General features: G+C 51.4%; 1 pseudogene; it reads left to right on the top strand.

The window, feature by feature from the left end:
• The first annotated feature begins 13,368 nt into the window (after positions 1-13,368).
• On the top strand, positions 13,369-14,305 carry LOC112632873 (annotated as a pseudogene).
• Positions 14,306-19,667: the final 5,362 nt, after the last annotated feature.

The raw sequence follows: 19,667 nt of genomic DNA, 5'->3' as shown, positions 1-19,667 counted from the left end.
GTGGATCACTTGATGTCAGGAGTTTGAGAGCAGCCTGGCCAACATGATGAAACCCCGTCTCTACTAAAAATACAAAAATTAGCCAGGCGTGGTGGTGTGCACCTGTGATCCCAGCTACTTGGGAGGCTGAGGCAGAAGAATTGCTTGAACTGGGGAGGCGGAGGTTGCAGTGAGCCAAGATTGTGCCATTGCACTCTAGCCCAGCCTGGGTGACGGCAAGACGCTGTCTCAAAAAGAGTATTTTCATCATCCCACAAGGAAACCCCATACTATCAGCAGTGACTTACTACCCTTCCCCAGCCCCTGGCAACACCTGTCTGCTCTGTGTCTGTGGATGTGCCTGTCCTGGAAATTTCATAGGAATGGAGTTGTACAATGTGTGTCCTTTCATGTCTGGCTGCTTTCACTGAGCGTGGTGTGTTCCACAACCCTCGCGTTGTCGTATGTCAGTGCTTCATTCCTTTTGGTGGCTGGGATTCCAGTGCAGGGATGGGCCAGTTTTACCATTCATCTACTGATGGCCATTTAGGTGGTTGCCACCTTTTGTGAATTGTAGGTAGTAATGCCATCAACACTCGTGAACTCATGTTTTTTGAGTTCCTGTTTTCAGTTCTTTTGGGTATACGCCTGGGGGTGGTAGTTTTGTGTTTAATGCTTTGGGGAACCCCATCTGTGTATCTCAAACCACCCACAGCACCGTGTTTGTGCGCCCCCTGCCTCCCCAACACTTGCTGGCCCCCACCGCAGAATTAGCATCACATTAAACCAGACTCACCGAGAGGGGGGTATTTTAAACCAGGGCCCCACTCGGCACCTATTCTGGGACGGCAGGAGAGGGATGGGCCATCGGGATGCTGTGATTGCTTCTCTGGGCAGCAGGGACCTCAGACTCCACAGGTCACCCCCTCCTCCACGCAGCCCTCCTGCTGGTTCTTTCAGCTCTCCACCTGAGAACATTTGGCTCTTTGGCCAAAAGGGCTGTTACTTTTGACCCAGTGGTCACTGGTGGGTCTGTCTGGGAGTCAGAACCAAGCAGCACTTGTTGGGTGCTGTGTATCAGAGACCGTTTCTTAAATGCCCCGTGCCTGCTGCTCTGATTCACAAAGGCCAGACTGAAGTCAGGTCTCCGAGCAGTGGGCGTCTCACATGAGTCTGTGCCACCCGAAAAACAAGTGCGGATTGTGTTGGCCTTGTCTTTTACCTCCAGCTTGCTTTCTCCCGCGGTTTTTGCTTGAATCTGTAGCTCCGAGCAGTTGATTACCAGCAACAGTTTACAACAACTGCAGTTTTGTAAACAGCAGCTTGCTTTCATGAAAGCCTTCCCAGTATAAATGCTATTATGTCCTTCCCCCAGAAGTCTCATGCCCAGCCCCAAAAATGTGAATTATAAGTGGTAAAGATAATGTGGGGCTCACACAGTAGGGGGAGGTGGGTCTTTGCCTGGGATTGCACCTAATGTTTAAGCACCCCATAATGGAGCACACTTCCACGCGGTTTCCAAAGTGGGCTGAGTTACGAGCTAGAAAACAGATAATTTTTAATGCACTCACCTTCCTGTTGCTTAACCAAAAGTGAAATCTTTAAGGAGACAGCTTATTAGGCCTTGTGATTTTATCAGCTGATGTAAAATAAAAAGGAAATGTACTCGAATATCGGGGCATGGTAGAAGCCTCCCTTGGATTTACTGAGAAAGATGTGTGGGAAACTCACGTATCTCTGCTGATGTCACCCTCAAAGTCCCTGTAACACAGAGCAGATGTGTGTTGTAATAGTAAACAATTATATTGCACAAAAAGAAATTGAGGTACGGTGGTGGATCTCATCTACCTTAGATGATTGGATAAGGGGGAATAGAAGCCGCAGCTGTGGTGGCCACGTATAGCCGTGCGGGCTGCACACTGCACAACTCGAGGTAGGGCTTGCTGCCTGGGTGTCCAGGGTCCCCTGAAGTCATGCAACTTGGCCATCTGGCTGAGCTGCTGTTCCCAGTTCTGTGTGCTGCCTTTCAGCCTAGTTGCCCTATTTTTGAGATGTGGATGTCCTGGAGTAGGCGGGCCCCGATCCAAGATGATCGGTGTCGTCCTAAGAGGACAGGTGCTGAGACTCAAAGGCACTCAGGGAGAAGCTGCGTAGCCAGCTCCTGGAACACACCATGCTCCAGAAACTCCTGAGTTTCTGGAACTTTGAGACCCACATGCTTAGGTTCCGTGGCCAGCATGGATCATGCAGGGGCTGGTGCTGCTTTTCTTGCTGGAAGTGCGTCTGAGGCTGACTGGGTGGATGTGCGCCTTATTCTGGGAGGGGCTGACCAGGAGCTGAGACCCATGAGAGCTGCCTAGGGAAAGGGGGCTCATCCCCGGATGGCAAACCGTATCTCTTTGAGAAGGGAGAGGTTTCACCCGAGGTCACTGATTCCAGAAGGACTCTTGTACCCCACCCTGGAACAGACTCCTGGCCCAGACAGGGAGCTCCACGCCTTAAGACAGGAGATGTGGGGCCGTCGGTGGCCGGGCAGCGGCCTCCTGGTATCTGTACTGTAGGATCACAGGGTCGGGGAGCAGGAGCCTGGCCAGGTGCTGTGGTCAGGAGGACACCCCCGGAAGAGCAGAAGCGGGTGTTCACAGGAGGGGCCCTGGGGCTTGAGTGTTGGCTGCTGTCTTCATTTTCTGAGGCCCCCGTCACAAAATACCGCGGACCGGGTGGCTCAGACAATTCTCTCCCAGTCTGGCACTTAGAAGTCTGAAGTCAAGGCATGGACAGGGCTGTGCCCTCTCTGAAGTCTGAAGGGCTGGGCCCTCCCTGTTTTTTCCTAGCTGTTGGGGGTCCAGGTGTCCCTTGGCTGGTAGACAGCCACTCCAGCAGCTGCCTCTGTGGCTACGTGGCTTCTCCCTGCGTGCCTTTGAGTCTAAGCATCTGTCCTCTTAGGAGGACACCGGTCATCTTCGATTGGGGCCTGCCTACTCCACGACATCTGCATCTTAATTAACTCCATTGGCGCCAGCCCTTTGTCTAAACGAGGCCATGTTCTGAGATTCTGGGAGGCAGAACTTGAAGGGTCACCATGCAGCCCAGCACAACTAGTTTGGGGAACTAACTTAAGGCTGGGGGCTCCTCATCCTTGTCCACCTGCTGCCCACCCTGTGATGTGTCCTCCCCCTGCTGAGGACAGTGGCAGAGAAAACGCTGATGCCTTCTGTGCTTTCTCTCTTGACAGCCCAACATCGGCTACCTGGGCCTGCCCCACAGGCTGTCCAGGGAGAAGATGGCTGTGTTGGCGGTGCGGCGGGTGACTCTGTTACAGCTGTGGCTGTGTGCTTCGGGAAAGGACATCGGGAACTACAGCTGCACTGCCCAGGACACTCAGACTGGCTCCAAGAAGTGAGCATCTGAGGAGGGGAGGCCCTGGGGTCCGCACCCCCTAATGTGGTTATCCTGCAGACTTCCCAGAGCAGGGCCCCATATAGGTACTCTGGGTGCAGTGCCCTAGCAATCTCAGTCCAGGCTGGAGTCAGACTCCCTCTCCATGGTTGGGGCACCTTCCCTCTGACATGTTAGAACCTTCTAGAATAGTCTCCCTAAGTATCAAGAGTGGCCAGGCCAACCCCAGGGTTGTGATGGCTGATTTGTAGACCCAGAGACGGTCTCTGGCCCCACTTCCACGGATTACTGGCTTTGTTCCCACAAATTCTGGTGCCTGGGACTCCAGGATTCTCTGTTAAGTGCTGTGTCACCCAGCTTGTCCCAGAGGCTTATGTGTGTGTATGTGTTTTCCTGAGATGGGGTCTCGCTCTGTTGCCCAGGCTGGAGTGCGGTGGCACGCTCCCAGCTCACTGAAGTCTTGATCAACCTCCTGGGCTCATGCCATCCTCCTGCCACAGCCTTCCGAGTAGTTGGGACCACAGGCCTACACCACCACACCCAGCTAATTTTTTAAATTTTTTGTAGAGACAAGGCCTCCCTATGTTGCCCAGGCTGGTCTTGAACTCCTGGACTCAAGCAGCCCTCTAGCCTCGGCCTCCTGAAGTGCTGGGATTATAGGCACAAGCCACTAAATCACCACAGAAGAACCTTTTTTGAAGATAATATAATAGCCCTGATACATCCTGAACACCTGATAGGGGCTGGGGGCAGTCCCTTGCCTGGTTCATCTCATCCTGCCCAACTGGGATGGAGGCAGGATGGTGCCCTTTTGCTGAGATGTAAACTGTGCCCCAGAGAGGTCACAGCCCTTGCCCGAGGTCGCACCGCTGCCTGGGGTGCCACCAGGGTTCTCATTTTCTTCTGGCCTCACTTCAGGTCCATTCCTTTTTCTGGAAGATCTCAGAGGCCAAAGTGGAGTCGAGTCCCCGCTGGCCTTGACCTGTGCCCCCAGTGCTCACATTCAGTCTGTGTGTGGACCAGCCTGGGTGGGCAGGACTTGGTGGTCACTGGTGAGTGTCAAACACCAAAATGGTCAGGACCGAATGCAAGTGCAAGGAAACAGGCACAGAGAGGCATACGGAGCCTGTGGCGGGACCAGATGCAGGAGCCCCCTTTTACTCTGGCCTCTGCCCACCTGCCTGCTTGGTTTCTGAACCCAGCCTGCTGTGGCCGCCTCTTGCTGCCCAGACATCACAGAGGACAGCTTTACCTCCTCAGTTCCCTGGCTCTGACCAGCCCTCTGCTCCTGGGGGGCGTCCCCAACCTGCTGGAAGACTTCCCGGTGCACAACTGACAGTTTGTGGGGGTGCGTGCGGAACCTGTCAGCTGACAGCAAAAATGTGGACATGGCTGGATTCTTCGCCAACAATGGTACCAGAGAAGGTACGGTGGCCGCCGGGGTGTCGGGGCTGCCGCAGTGGTAGCCACACAGAGGTCACCGCTTACAGATCGCAGGGGAGCCATCTTTTTTCTTACCAACGTGTGTGCCCGGCTGTGGGCAGCTCTGGCAGTGGAACCTGGAGTCCAGGCTCTAGATGTGCAGCTCCCGGTTTCTGCAGTTTGGAGTTGCTGTGACGCTGCAGGCCCAGCCAGCTAACCCAAGGCACACATGATCCTAGGGTCTTGCATATGTCACCTGGTGACCGGATCGGCTGCCATGATGGCCTGGAGCCCCAGCGTGTCTAAATGTGGGCAGTGTGTTCAGCACCTTCTCAGTTCCCACGTTCCTGCCTCTGCCAGAGGTGTTTAGACCTGGTCTGATTTCTGTCCAGCCCCGTGTTCATTCCATCCTGGTTTCCCACACTGTGCCCGGCACAGCAGACCCTGGACGGTTCCTTTAAGTGGGGTTCTGCTGCATGCTCTGTGGTGCCAGGCTGCTCGGAGGAACTTCCATGATGGGATGTGGTGTCAGAACGGGGGCACCTGTGTCCACAGGTGGAACATGTATGTGTGTGAGTTTCCGCTCCAATTCAGTGGGAAGAACTGCGAGCAAGGTGAGTGGCTGGCATCGTCTATCCTCCAGCCATGGCGGCCTGGGAGGTATTGCTGCTTGTGTCTGGGACCACTGTGAGGAGGCTTCACATTCTGGACCAGCAGCCTCCAGCAGCATATGCTGTGTTGACTGCAGACTCAGTGCTTTCTCCAACAGACTACTCCGCAGAACCCCCACTGCTCACCCTGGGGTCCCCAGTCCCACCAGCCACTCCTGACCCAGGGCCAACCCCACTAGCCACTGAGCCCAGGGATCCAGAACCCATCTCCTCCTGCCTCCCATCCAGCTTCAGAGCCCCTTGCCATGCCCATCTGTGGCTAGGGGCCTGCAGGTCTTCACACTTGCTAAGAAGGAGGCTCACGTTCCAGGGTGGGCTTTTGTGGAGCCCACGTGGCTGACCGGCCTGCAGGCCCACCCCCAGCCCTGCAGCCAGGAGTCTCCAGCCTGTGTGATTTCTGGAGGCACCTGAATTCCCCGGGCCTGTGTTCGCAGCCATGCCCCACGCCCAGCTCTTCAGCGGTAACAGCGTCATTTCCTGGAGTGATGTGAACATCACCGTCTCCATACACCGGTACCTCGGGCTCATGTTGCGAACTCAGAAGGAGCACAGCCTTCTGATGGAGGCGATCAGCAGCACGCCCACCTACTTTTGTCTCCAGGTGACTGGGGTCCCATGCCACCAGGGCACCTGCTAGGTGGGTACTCAAAGGAGGGACCCAGGTGCTGGGCTTCCTGGTGCACACTCCAGCACCTGCTACTTACCTTTCCCCTGTGCCTGCCCCTGGGTTTCTCCGAAGAGGATGAGGAGGAACATGAGCCCTTTCCTCTGGGAGGTGGAGACTGAGCGAGGGAACATGGGGTTGGGCCAACCCCAGGGGCTGGCAGAGCTCAGCCGAGGTGCATTTTAAACGGCAGCTCCAGTCTCCCTCTAGCCCGAGGGCTTGGCTGGAGCCATGGGCATGGCAGAGCTGAGGGAGGTGCCCAACCTTCAGGGGGAAACAGCGGGCCTCACCAGTTAAAGGTGCAGCCAGGTGGAGGCCGGGCGCCCTGGCTCACGCCTGTAATTCCAGCATTTTGGGAGGCTGAGGCGGGTGGATCACCTGAGGTCAGGATTTCGAGACCAGCCTGGCCAACATGGAGAAACCCTGTCTCTACTAAAAATACAAGAAAATTAGCTGGCCGTGGTGGTGGACGCCTGTAGTCCCAGCTACTCCGGAGGTTGGGGCACGAGAATTGCTTAATCCCAGGAGGTGGAGGTTGCAGTGAGCCGAGAACATACCATTGCACTCCAGGCTGGGTGACAAGACCGAGACTTAGTCTCAAAAAAAAAAAAAAAAAAAAAAAAAGAGCTGCAGCCAGGTGGTGATTGGCATCAATGCACCATTCAGTGTCTCTGGGAGCTTGGCTCAGCCCAGGGATGCATAATGCCCTACTGTGTCGCCATCTGCATGTTTTCTCTATCTTGTTGGTCTTTACTGTTTCCTTTATGTGAAACAAAAGTTTATTTGTTGGATAAAGTTCCGAACAACTTTTAGAAGGTGATATGAATGCACTCTTACCTCTGGTTTCTTGCATCACGCAGTTTCTGCTCACATCTTCCACGCTCCGTAGACACTTCCTGTGAGAAACAGTCACAAGCCCTGTCTTCTCTCATCAGGCTGCCCTTTTGCCACACCCTGGAGACTCCGCTGTACAAGGTAGCCACGAGGACCCTTCCTTCAAGGGAACCCCCAGCCCTCAGCTTGCCCTCTGGCCCCTCTGCCTGCACATCCCCAGGTCATTCTCATCTGTAGTGACGGCGGGGCACAGACGTTCTCCTGTAAACCCTGTTGTTGTGACCCTTTTTGATCAGGGTCTAGCTCTGAAAACTCACTAGGCAATTCTCCCTCCTAAAAAGCTCCCTTTATGTCTTTTTTTTTTTCTTTTGAGACGCAGTCTTGCTCTGTCACCCAGGCTAGAGTGCAGTGGCTGGATCTCAGCTCACCGCAAGCTCCGCCTCCCAGGTTTACACCATTCTCCTGCCTCAGCCTCCCGAGTAGCTGGGACTACAGGCGCCCACCACCTCGCCCGGCTAGTTTTTTTTTTTGCGCCTCCCAGGTTTACGCCATTCTCCTGCCTCAGCCTCCCGAGTAGCTGGGACTAGCCGCCCATCTCAGCCTCCCAAAGTGCTGGGATTACAGGCTTGAGCCACCGCGCCCGCCCTATGTCTTTCCTTAGACCTAATTTGCCTCTCCTAGCACAGGAGTGGCCTGTGGGAGTTGTGCCTGAGCAGGGTGCTCTGTCTTTGATTTTACAGATTCCAAAACTGGGTTATTCCTTCCTTCTTCCTAGGCCTTTTTTTTTTTTTTTTTGCTGGAGTTTTGCTCTCGTTGCCCAGACTGGAGTGCAGTGGTTCACCCTCAACTTGCTGCAACTTCTGCCTCCCAGGTTCAAGCGATTCTCCTGCCGCAGCCTCCCGAGTAGCTGGAATTACGGGCACTCAACACCACACCTAGGTAATTTTTTGTATTTCTAGTAGAGACAGGGTTTTGCCATGTTGGTCAGGCTGGTCTTGAACTCCTAACATCAGGTGATCCACCCGCCTCAGCCTCCCAAAGTGCTGGGATTACAGGCATGACTCCTAGGCTTTTTTCCAAGTTTGTACATTGTGTGTGTGTGTATGTCAGTGTGTGTATGTGCATCTCTACATGCATGCACATTTGTGCACGTCTGTGCATGTGGCTGTATATGTATGTATGTGCAGGCATGTGATGAGACCTGGGTGCACACGGTCTCAGCAGCATTGACTTCCTTCTTGTTGTTATCTCCAACCAGAGTGGGCCTGGGTCTCCCTCCCACCCTCCCTTCAGTACACGGAGATGCTGCCCTTAGGTTAGCCTCCTCTCCTGCCTTGGAGTGGGCCACAGAGGAACACTTGCCCCGTCCTCCCAGGATGACCCCCGCCCCACCCAGGTCCCCACAGTCGAGAAATCCCTCCCAGAGTGAGGTCTGGGCCAGCTGCGTGTCCTCTGCTGTCAGCTGTGCGGAACCACACCTTGTTGCTTTTGCTCCTTTGGGCTCTGGACCTCCTTGTGCTGCCGAACATGTCCTGGGTGCCATCCCCCATCAGGGGAGGCTGGGCTGGGATCAGAGGTGGTCAGAGGTGAGATGGATTTTACAGAGTGCCTGCTCCAAGTTTTCATTCCACACAGGGGGAACTAAGGCATAGAGGCTCTTCACTCGGCCCCATGGTGTATTCACTGCCCACGTTCCTGGAACGGCCATAGGCCCCTCTTGTCACCCCTATGGACAGCCCGTCTAGAAACAGTTCTGTGTAGCCGAGATTGGCGTGAGGGTTGGCGGGTGGACAGAGGGGCTGTCCAGCTCATGCCCTCCCCGTCGCGAGTGCCTGGTTGGAGGGCAGTGGGGGCAGGAACGAGAGTGCTCCCCCCAGGCTGGTGGAGGTCAGGGTCTTAGCAGATCAGTGAGGGCTCAGGAGACGGGTCAGGGCTGGGGCAGGGGCTCCGGCCTGCACAGGGAGCCTTAGCTGTTACTCCCCTGTCACAGCTCCGGGGCATTTTCCGGCACAGACGGCTCGGATTGCCTGGAATCTGAGGTGTGCACCAGGGATGATTACAGCTGGCCTGTGGGCCCCTTGTTAAACTTGTAATTTCATGAGTCTCCCAGGTAGCCCTAGAAACTTGCTCTGGGCCAAAACTTGGCAAACGCGGTGCTGAGCGGGGATGGTATTTTCTCTGCGGTGGTTTCACTGTCAGAACAAGTTAAATTGGCTGTCTGGAGGCAGGTGATGAATTGGGGTCTGCAGGTTGTTATTCGGCAGTGGGGTCTCTGTAGTGCGGAGTGAAAAGTGTGCGTTCAGTAGGAACGGCGCTGGAAGCCACAGACTCCCGTGTTGTTGGCGTAATTACATCATGGAAAGCTCATCCAAAAATTAGCAATTTTGCCAGAGACTACAGCCAGTCCTCCCTGTGGAAGTCTGGGTGACAGGCATGGTGGCCCTGACGGGATGCTACAGACTTTAATGGACACCCAAAAGACTCTCAGGCTCAAAAGACTCCCAGGGCAGCTCCCAGAGACCGGTCAGCTGCACATTACATGAAGGTTCTGGGGAATTCCTCCTTGGCATCATCAGCTTGCAGGCCTCCCGTGGGCCTGTGAGCTCTGTAAGGCAGCAGTTTGGGTGTTTCTGAAGGGATATCCCCTGCGCCCCGACCACTCTGGCAGGACAAATAAGGCTCTATTGCCATTCCACAGCCCAAGCAATTTGGATAATTGCTCTTGGGCACCCCACATCCAACCACCTTCTCAGGTGGGATAACTTGTGATTGCTGAATGCTTCTCTAACTGAGAGCTGGGGACACGCCTAAGATAGGAGGCAGTTACCACCCATAAAAGAGGGGTTCATTCTGTGGATATGACTTGTTTCTAGACATAACGTCTTTTTTATCACTGAACTGCTTACTTTGGAGTTTTTTAAGTGAGAACAATGGAAGAGAATGGCAAAGTAAATTAATAAGCTAACTTCTATAGAACAAAAGAAAACAAAATAGAGCCCGGGCACAGTGTCTTATGCCTGTTGTAATCTCAGCACTTTGGGAGGCCTGTGATCAGGAGATCAGGAGTTCGAGACCAGCCTGGCCAACATGGGGAAATCCCGTCTCTGCTAAAAATAAAAAAATTCACCAAGTGTTTTGGTACACACTTAAAATGCCAGCTACTTGGGAAGCTGAGGCAGGAGAAGCATTTGAACCTGGGAGGCAGAGGTTGCAGTGAGCCGAGATCGTACCACCACTGCACTCCAGTCTGGATGACGAGCGAAACTCTACTAAATAAATAAAATAAATTAAATTAAAAAGAAACAAAAAAAAAGGAAAGGGAAAAAGGTGAAAAGTTACCTTATATCAGCCCAGGTATAGTAGCTCATGCATGTAATCCCACCACTTTCAGAGGTTAAGGCAAGTGGGTAACCTGAGGTCAGGAGTTCAAGACCAGGTTGGCCATGGTGGAGAAACCTTGTTTCTACTAAAAATGCAAAAATTAACCAGGTGGCAAAAAAAAAAAAAACTCATATCAATAGAGACCAAAAATCAAATACAGTTTTAGTTACATAACGTTTATACCTTAGACTTACGTGGTATTTAGATTTCTGAGTTAGCATGCGTGTAGCTTTTTTTTGTTTTGTTTTGTTTTGTTTTTTGTTTCTTGATGGCGCCTCACTTTGTCTCTCAGACTGGAGTGCAGTGGCATGATCTTGGTTCACTGCAACTTCTGCCTCCCAGGTTCAAGCGATTCTCCTCCCTAAGCCTCCTGAGTAGCTGTGATTGCAGGTGTGCGCCACCACGCCCGGCTAATTTTTGTGTTTTCAGAAGGACAGGGTTTCGCCATGTTGGCCAAACTGGCCTCCAACTCCTGACCTCAGGTGATCTGCCCGCCTCAGTCTCCCTAAGTGCTGGGATTTCAGGCATAAGCTACCACGCCCGGCCTCATTTAGCATTTTCTAGTAAATCATTTTGATTTTGTTTTTAGCATAATTGCAGGTCAAAGAACGTATACTATGTGGTTTCAGAGCTTGGAAATGTATTGAAACTTGCTTTACAGCCCAGATCTAGTCTTTCTTTTTTTGGATGAAGTCTTGCTCTGTTGCCCAGGCTGAAGTGCAATGGTGTGATCTCGGTTTACTGCAGCCTCTGTCCCCTGAGTTCAAGTGATTCTCCTGCCTCAGCCTCCTGAGTAGCTGAGATTACAGGCATCCGTGGCCAGCATGCCCAGATAATTTTTTGTATTCTGTCAGCCTTTGATCGTTTAATAAGCAAGCGTGTAATTTGTCTCTGTCATGCAACGTCCAGATCTGAACCTCGGCCCTTACCTTCTCTCCTGCCTTTAACTTCCCAACCAACAGAATGGGGAGGTCCTGCCCTTGAAGATCGTCATCTACGCCACCATGTCCTTTTCGCTGGCAGCCCTGCTGGTGGCCTTCGTCCTCCTGAGCCTGGTCTGCACGCTGCGCTCCAGCCTGCACAGCATTCACAGGCACCTCGCCGTGGTGCTTTTCCTCTCTCAGCTGGTGTTTGTGATTGGGACCAACCAAACAGGAAACCTGGTATGGCCACTCTGTTCCCCTCCCTACTTTCTAGGCTGCACCTTCGAGTGGTTACTATAGTCCCATGTTGGCCACTCCAAGCATCCTGGTTAGTGTCTTCCTCACCACCACCACTTCCGCTTCACAGACGTTCTTTGAGGAATATGCCAGGCGACAGGCTGTGGGTGGAGACATGGGATTCACCTGCAGGCAAGTGCTTCACCACCTTGACTCTTTATTGTGAGATGGGGGACCCTTTCTTTCTTTTTGTTTTTGAGATGGAGTCTCACTCTGTCACCTAGGCTGGAGTGCAGTGGTGCGATCTCAGCTTACTTCAACCTCTGCCTCCCAGGACCAAGTGATTCTCCTGCCTCAGCCTCCCAAGTAGCTGGGATTACAGGTGTGTGCCACCACACCCAGCTGATTTTTGTATTTTTGGTAGAGACGAGGTTTCACCATGTTGGCCAGGCTGGTCTCAAACCCCTGACCTCAGGTGATCCACCCATCTCAGCCAGGCCGGTCTCAAACCTCTGACCTCAGGTGATCCACCCATCTCAGCTTCCCATAGTGCTGGGATTACAGGCGTTAGCCACTGCGCCTGGCCAATGGCCCTTTCTGAATTATGTTTGGGGAGAGCTGACCCACACTGCATCTTTAGCTGCTGAATTCCCACGGGCTTTGGGTGCATTTAACCCTTTACCTCAGTCACCGTTCACACACTCAGTAGCTGTTCACTGAATGAGCACCTGCTGTGTGGTTGGGACTGGGAACACAGCAGGGGATGGAGCAAGTGGTCCAGTTCCCTGCCTTCCCAGAGCTGGTGATCCCACAGCTGAGTATCCCTGAGGGGTGCTCCTCAGGTCAGGTGATGGCAGAGGCTGCCCTAGGAAGTGACTCTTGGGCTGAGGTGGAAAGCTGGAGAGAGATCCACCGAGCAACAGGCTAGGGAGGTGCAGAGACCAGGACACACCCAAGGTGTCAGTATCTGGTGAGGAAGAGAGCTGAGAACTTTGGCTGGCACTGCCCTGCCACTGGGGTAGAGCCCAGTGAGGCACCAGTGGCCCTGGCTGACATCTAGTCCATGTATGTGTACCAAGGGCACTGGTCCTGAACAGCTCAGTGGCTTCATCCTGCCAGTGAGATACAGATAGGATCTTGCTGGTAACATAGAGGTAGAAGATAAAGTCGGATCCAGACTCAGCCCATGTGTGGAGGTGTCTTAAAAGCATCATAAAGGTTGACAGTAATGAGAAAGGAGATGACTGATAAATGCCAATCAGGATGAACCTAGGGGCTCTATAAAATGATCAAACTAAATTGGCTTGAAGATAAATGGTGATATTTAGAGACAATGCTGCTATAAAAAGGTCCACTCACTGGGAAGATACTAACTTCTAAATTTTTATGTACCTAATAAAATGAACTCAAAACATATCTATAGAAAGCACAGACTGGGCTGGGTGTGTGGACTCATGCCCGTAATCCCAGCACTTTGGGAGGCTGAGGCAGGCGGATCACGAGGTCAGGAGATCGAGACCATCCTGGCTAACACAGTGAAACCCCGTCTCTACTAAAAAAATACAAAAAAATCAGCCGTGTATGGTGGCGGGCGCCTGTAGTCTCAGTTGCTGGGGAGGCTGAGGCAGGAGAATGGCGTGAACCCAGGAGGCGGAGTTTGCAGTGAGCCAAGATTGCGCCACTGCACTCCAGCATGGGCGACATAGTGAGACTCCATCTCAAAAAAAAAAAAAAAAAACAAAACAAAAAACACAGACTGACGTTAAACATTCCAGAGGAATTGCTAAGATTCATAATGAAAAGGTTGTCAGTGAAAATTACACATCAGGTTCCTGTCCTGCCTCTGCACCTGCCAGCCATGAGCTCCACACAGTTCAACAAGGGCCCATTATACAGACCCTCAGCCGAGGTCAAGCAGCATCTCTTGTCCAAATTATAACCTGTAGAAGGAGGCAGAGCTCCACAGATGGATGGAGGGGACCCACCAGCCTCTGCATCAGCCCTGACTTGCAGAAGGGCCTGAAGGACGGGATTATCTTATGCACACTCATGAACAGCTACAGCCGGGCTCAGTCCCCAAGGTCAACTGCTCCATGCAAAACTGGCACCAGCTAGAAAACCTCTCCAACTTCTTGAAGGCCATGGTCAGCTACGGATGAATCCTGTGGACCTGTTTGAGACCAACAACATGGTTGAGAGTGGAAGCATGACACAGCTGCAGGTGTCTCTTCTTGCCCTGGTGGGGAACACCAAGACCAAAGGACTGTAGAGTAGGGTGGACATTGGCCTCAAGTACTGGGAGAAGCAGGAGTGGAACTTGGACAATGCCACCATGAACGCCGGCCAGTGTGTCATCAGGCTGCAGATGGGCACCAATGAATGGGCCGGGCAGCTGGGCATGACCGCATACAGCACAAGGCAGCACCTCTACAACCCCAAGAGCCACACCCTGCCCCCCATGGACCACTCGACCATCAGCCCCCAGATGGGTACAAACAAGTGTGCCAGCCAGGTGGGCATGATGGCTCCCGGGACGTGGTGGCACATCTGTGACACAAAGCTGCGAACCTACTAGTGTGGCAACTTCTCCATGTCCCTGCATATGGGGTACACGCAGGGTGTCAACCAGAACGGCCAGCTCTCCAGCCTGGACTGGCAGATACACGACCCCAAGTACTGTCCTCAAGGCACAGTGGCCGACAGGGCTCCCTTGTGTGCTGGCAACTGCCTGGGTCCAGGGGTGGTTCCTGAATATCTTCCTTATGTCTTACTACCAGGAGGAAGCCGGCTACTGAGGCTACCAGCACATCTCTCCCCACATCATCTCCCTGTCTGGGTTTTTAAAAATTTTTCTGTATTTTCATCTTTTTTTTTCCTTAACCTCTTCAGTGTTGCCAATCAACTAAGCGTCTGTGAGTGGCAGCATGAGATCAGGTAGCAGGGCTTTTTTCTCCTATGCCTGATCCTTCGCAGGACTGAGCCACCAGGCTGTGGGGAAAGGGGTCAACGTGGTATCCTGGTATGGAGGGTGAGGGTCCCTGCTGGCACGTGCAGGCTGTGGGCCGAGCTGTGCTGGGGAGAAGAGACCTGGGCTTGGAGGGAACTGGTTCCCAAAGGTTTCCGCTTGCCTCACCTTTTCCCCCTTTTGTCAGCTGATCAGTTTGTGGTTTCTGTACTTGCAAAAGTTTCAGGAAGTATTAACAAAAGAAAAATACATTTTCCCCCCCAAGGAATGGGGCAGGGACAGTGGAGAGGGTGCTGGGAAATGAGTCCCCTGGGAGAGGGGGCCTGGCCATGAAGCTAAATATCTCAGGCCCCCAAGTGGCTGGATTTCCCTAGGCCCAACAGACCTTGGACCTCAGACCTGCCCTGCGGCCCAGTGGGGAGAGTGAGGCCTGTACAAAGAAGTGGAATTCTGAGTTGTTGGGGCTAAGCCTGATCCCCTCTCCATGCTAACCCCACCCCACCCCTACTGTGGCCTCAGTAGGTTTTGTTGTTGTTGTTTTTGCCCAGGCTGGAGTGCAGTGGTGCGATCTTGGCTCACTGCACCTCCACCTCCTGGGTTCAAGTGATTCTTCTGCCTCAGTCTCTCAAGCAGCTGGGACTGCAGGTGCTCCACCATAACTGGCTAATTTTTGCATTTTTATTAGAGACAGGGTTTCACCATGTTAGGCAGGCTGGTCTTGAACTCCTGGCCTCAGGTGATCTGCCCACCTCGGCCTCTCCAAGTGCTGGGTTTATGGGTGTGAGTCATTGCGCCTGGCCCCTCAGTAGGTTTTAAGGAGCCCCTAGCTCTCCCTCTCTGGGCCTGACAAGTTATAATGCTCCATCTCCCCCAGCCACACGCTCTGCCAGGTACTGCACAGGGACACCCACCCAGGGACTGTGCTCCATGAAATAATGTGAAATACAACTGTGGACCAAACACACTAAAACCTATATGTAAGGGAAAAAAAAAGAAAATTACAGATTGGAACTGGTAGCATGTAATAAAAGCAGAACTTAGAGGTTAATTTAAAAGGAGATAATAAAAAGCAGAAATCAATGAAATAGAAAATAAAGATCCAAGGGAAAATAAACGCATAATTTGTTTTGAAAGAAAAATCTGAGGCCGGGCTCAGTGGCTTGCGCCTGTAATCCCAGCACTGTGGGAGGCCGAGGTGGGCGGATCACGAGGTCAGGAGATTGAGACCATCCTGGCTAACACAGTGAAATCCCATCTCTACTAAAAATATAAAAAATTAGCCAGACGTGGTGGTGGGCACCTGTAGTCCCAGTTACTCAGAAGGCTGAGGCAGGAGAATGGCGTCAACCCGTGAGGTGGAGCTTGCAGTGAGCCAAGATCATACCACTGCACTCCAGCCTGGGCGACAGAGTGAGACTCCTTCTCAAAAAAGAAAAAAAGAAAAATCTGAGACTGAAAAAAAAAACAAAAGCACAAATAAGCCGTGCTCGGGATGAGAAAAGAAGACACACAGTGTCTTTTGCAGGGACATGGATGAAGCTGGAAGCTGTTAATCCTCCGCAAATTAATGCAGAAACAGAAAACCAAACTGCCTCTTTTCACTTAAAAGTGGGAGCTGAATGATGAGAACACATGGACACATGGTGGGGAAACAATACACACTGGGGCTTGTCATGGGGGGTGGGCGGAGGGAAAGCATCAGGAAGGATAGCTAACGGATGCTGGGCTAAATACCTAGGGTGGTGGGTTGGTCTGTGCAGCAAATCACTGTGGCACACGTTTATGTGAAAAACCTGCACACAAACCTGCACATAAACCCCGGAACTTAAAAGTTGAAGAAGAAAATCAAAACAAAACGTAGTTTCCTTTAATTCTTTAAATATGTTTAAAGCAGGTCATACAGTTTTTTTCTAGTATATGCAGTGTCTGGACTTCCTCAGGGACAGTGTCTATTGGTTGTATTTGTTGTTGTGTAGCAGCCAGTGATGGGGAGCCGAGAACACCCCCAGGTTCAGTGATTCTCTAGGAGGACCCGCCGGACTCAGTGTGTAGTCATACACATTGCTATGATTTATCACAGCAAAAGTATAGTAAGCAAAATAACGGGAAAAGGTATATGTGGCAAAGTCCACTTGAAGCTAAGCACAAGCTATCAAGAATCCTGCCCAAGCAAATCACACAGGCACACAACATTTCTCCAACAATGACTGACAGTATGAAGTACTGTCTGCCAGAGAAGCTCATAGAGACGTGAGTGTCCAGGGTTTTGAGTGGGGATTGGTGATTTGGTGTCCTCTTTAAAATCTGTTTGGCATAAACTGTAGTGTGTTTGTTTGTTTATTTTAGACGGAGTCTTGCTTTGTCGCCCAGGTTGGAGTGCAGTGGCATGATCTCTGCTCAATGCAACCTCCACCTCCTTGTATCAAGCAATTCTCCTGCCTCAGCCTCCCAAGTAGCTGGGATTACAGTTATGCACCACCATGCCCAGCTAATTTTCGTATTTTTAATAGAGACGGGGTTTCGCCATGTAGGCCAGGCTGGTCTCAAACTCCTGACCTCAGGTGACCCACCCAACTCGGCCTTCCAAAGTGCTGAGATTACAGGTGTGAGCCACTGCACCTGGCCTCCAGTGTTTCATAAAAGCAGTTTAGGCACACTGAGCCCTTCTTCTCAGAGCATGGTGCACCTGTGCATTTTCTAGATACCCAGAAATGTGTTCAGAGCATTTCAAACCCCTATGGGCATCTCATTTCCCAGCTTTCCTTTTTAGCTTTTTAGTCTATTGTTTGCCCCACAGCTGTTATCCATCAGGTCAAGCAGACACAGAGTTAAACATTTGCCTGCCATTGTATTTTGTTTTCTTAAGGTCTTTGTTGCCCAAGTTGAGTGCACCCAGCAAGATCATAGCTCACTGCAGCCTCAAATTCCCGGACTCAGTCATCCTGCCTCAGCCTCCTGACTCACTGGAACTGCAGGTGCGTGTCCCCACTCTGGCTAATTTTTTCTTTGCTTTTCTTTTTTTTTCCCCCCTTTGAGACAGAGTTTTACTTCTGGCACCCGGGCTGGAGTGCAATGGCGTGATCTCAGCTCACTGTAACTTCCACCTCCTGGGTTCAAGTAATTCTCCTGCCTCAGCCTCCCAAGTAGCTAGAACTGTAGGTGCACACTACTGCACCCAGCTAATTTTTGTAATTTTTGTAGAGATGTCATTTTATCACATTGCCCAGGCTGGTCTCCAGCTCCTGACCTCAAGTGATCCACCTGCCTTGGCCTCCCAAAGTGCTGGGATTACTGGCGTGAGCCACTGCACCCAGCCCCTGTCGTTGTTTTTCATAATCGTGCCAGATTGAAAAGGCTTTTTGCCTTGGGCAAGCTCCAAGGCAGATCAAATGCAGTCTAGCAAGTCAGGTGTTACAGAGAACCACCAAACACTTAAATTGCGATAATTCCTGGAAATAAAGCTTTGAGGGAGATCCAGCTCTTCTGCTTCCTCCAGTAGCTGTCGGGTTGCTGGTGTTCACCGTGAATGTGAACTTTAATTTTCTGGGTTACTGTGGAACTGCCAAGCAGGAGACAAGAGAAAGAAAAATTAAACTGCCACGAAACTCACTGCTCTGAGATTACACTGGTTTGTTTTTGTTTTTTCTAGAATGAATATCCTCTGGATTATTACAAGCTTTTAGCTAATTTCCTGAGGTCTAAAAATGTTAATGGGCCAGGCACAGTGGCTCATGCCTGCAATCTGACCACTTTGGGAGGATTGCTTGAGCCCAAGAGTTCAAAACCAGCCCGGGCAACATAGCAAGACCTCCGCTCTACAAAAATGAAAACTTATTAGCCAAGCACGGTGGTGCACACCTGTAGTCCCAGCTATTTAGGAGGCTGAGGTGGGAGGATCACTTTAAGTCCAGAAGTATGAGGTTGCTGTGAGCTATGATTGCATCACAGAACCCTAGCCTGGGCAACAGAGCAAGACCCTTTCTCTTAAAAAAATGATGAGTGAAAATCAAAATGGTAATGGTGACCATTTGTTGCCAGTTTTCTCATTTTTTCATAGAAAGAATTTTTGGAGGTCTTTCATCTGCCGTCTTCTCCAAAGTCATTCACTGAGCCGCATTTTTAAAAAAACCTAGGGCCATAGTGCATGACTAGTTATCCCTGGATGTTTGTGATAGTCACAATTCAGTATAAATTATATCTCAGATGAAAACTTTTCTTGTAGTGGTATTCATAGCATTCAGTCAAATATATAAAATTAAACCTAAGAACAGGCCAGATGCAGTGGCCCAGGACTATAATCCCAGCACTTTGGGATGCTGAAGTGGGAGGATCATTTGAGACCAGGAGTTTGAGGCCACCCCGGCAACATAGTGAGACCTCATTTCTACAATAATAAAAAATAAATAACTGAATTAGCTGGGCGTGGTGATGCACACTGGCAGTCCCAGCTGTTCTGTCAGCAGAGGTAAGAGGGCTACTTGAGCCTGGGAGCTTGAGGCTACAGTGAGCCGTGGTTCTGCCACTGCACTCCAGCCTGGGAGACAAAGTGAGACCCTCCACCCCGCCTCCCAAAAAGGAAGAGAACCTAATTTTAACGGGAATTTCCCTAAAATGTTATACTGAATACTATGGCCTGGTAACTTCGGTTAATATTGGCAACATTCTATGATTGAATTTACATGTTAGATGGCTCTTTTTCTCCCCAGGCAGGGTCTCGGTCTGTCACCTAGGCTGGAGTGCAGTGGCATGACCATAGCCCACTGCAGCCCCTACCTCCTGGGATCCAGTGATCCTCCCACCTCAGCCTCCTGAGTAACTGAGACTACAGGCACATGCCAGCATGCCTAGCTGGACCTTTGCTTTTTTGTATTTTCCCTCCAACTTTTGATTTAAAATAGTCTTATATGTAAAATTTTATAATGCAGAGTTTGGATATTTAATTTACTATGATTCTTGTGCTTACAAATTTATTTAATTCAGCTGGGTGAGGTGGCTCAAGCCTGTAATCCCAGCACTTTGGGAGGCCAAGGCATTTGGATCACCTGAGGTCAGGAGTTTGAGACCAGCCTGACCGACATGGTGAAACCCCATCTCTACTAAAAATACAAAAATTAGCCAGGCATGGTGGTGCACGCCTGTAATTCCAGCTAATTGAGTGGGTGAGGTAGGAGAATCACTTGAACCTGGGAGGG

The sequence above is a fragment of the Theropithecus gelada genome, chromosome 10, assembly GCF_003255815.1.
Source record: "Theropithecus gelada isolate Dixy chromosome 10, Tgel_1.0, whole genome shotgun sequence".
Taxonomy (NCBI): Eukaryota; Metazoa; Chordata; class Mammalia; order Primates; family Cercopithecidae; genus Theropithecus; species Theropithecus gelada.
Note: the sequence above shows the minus strand (reverse complement) of the source record. Positions and strands in the feature narration are given on the sequence as shown.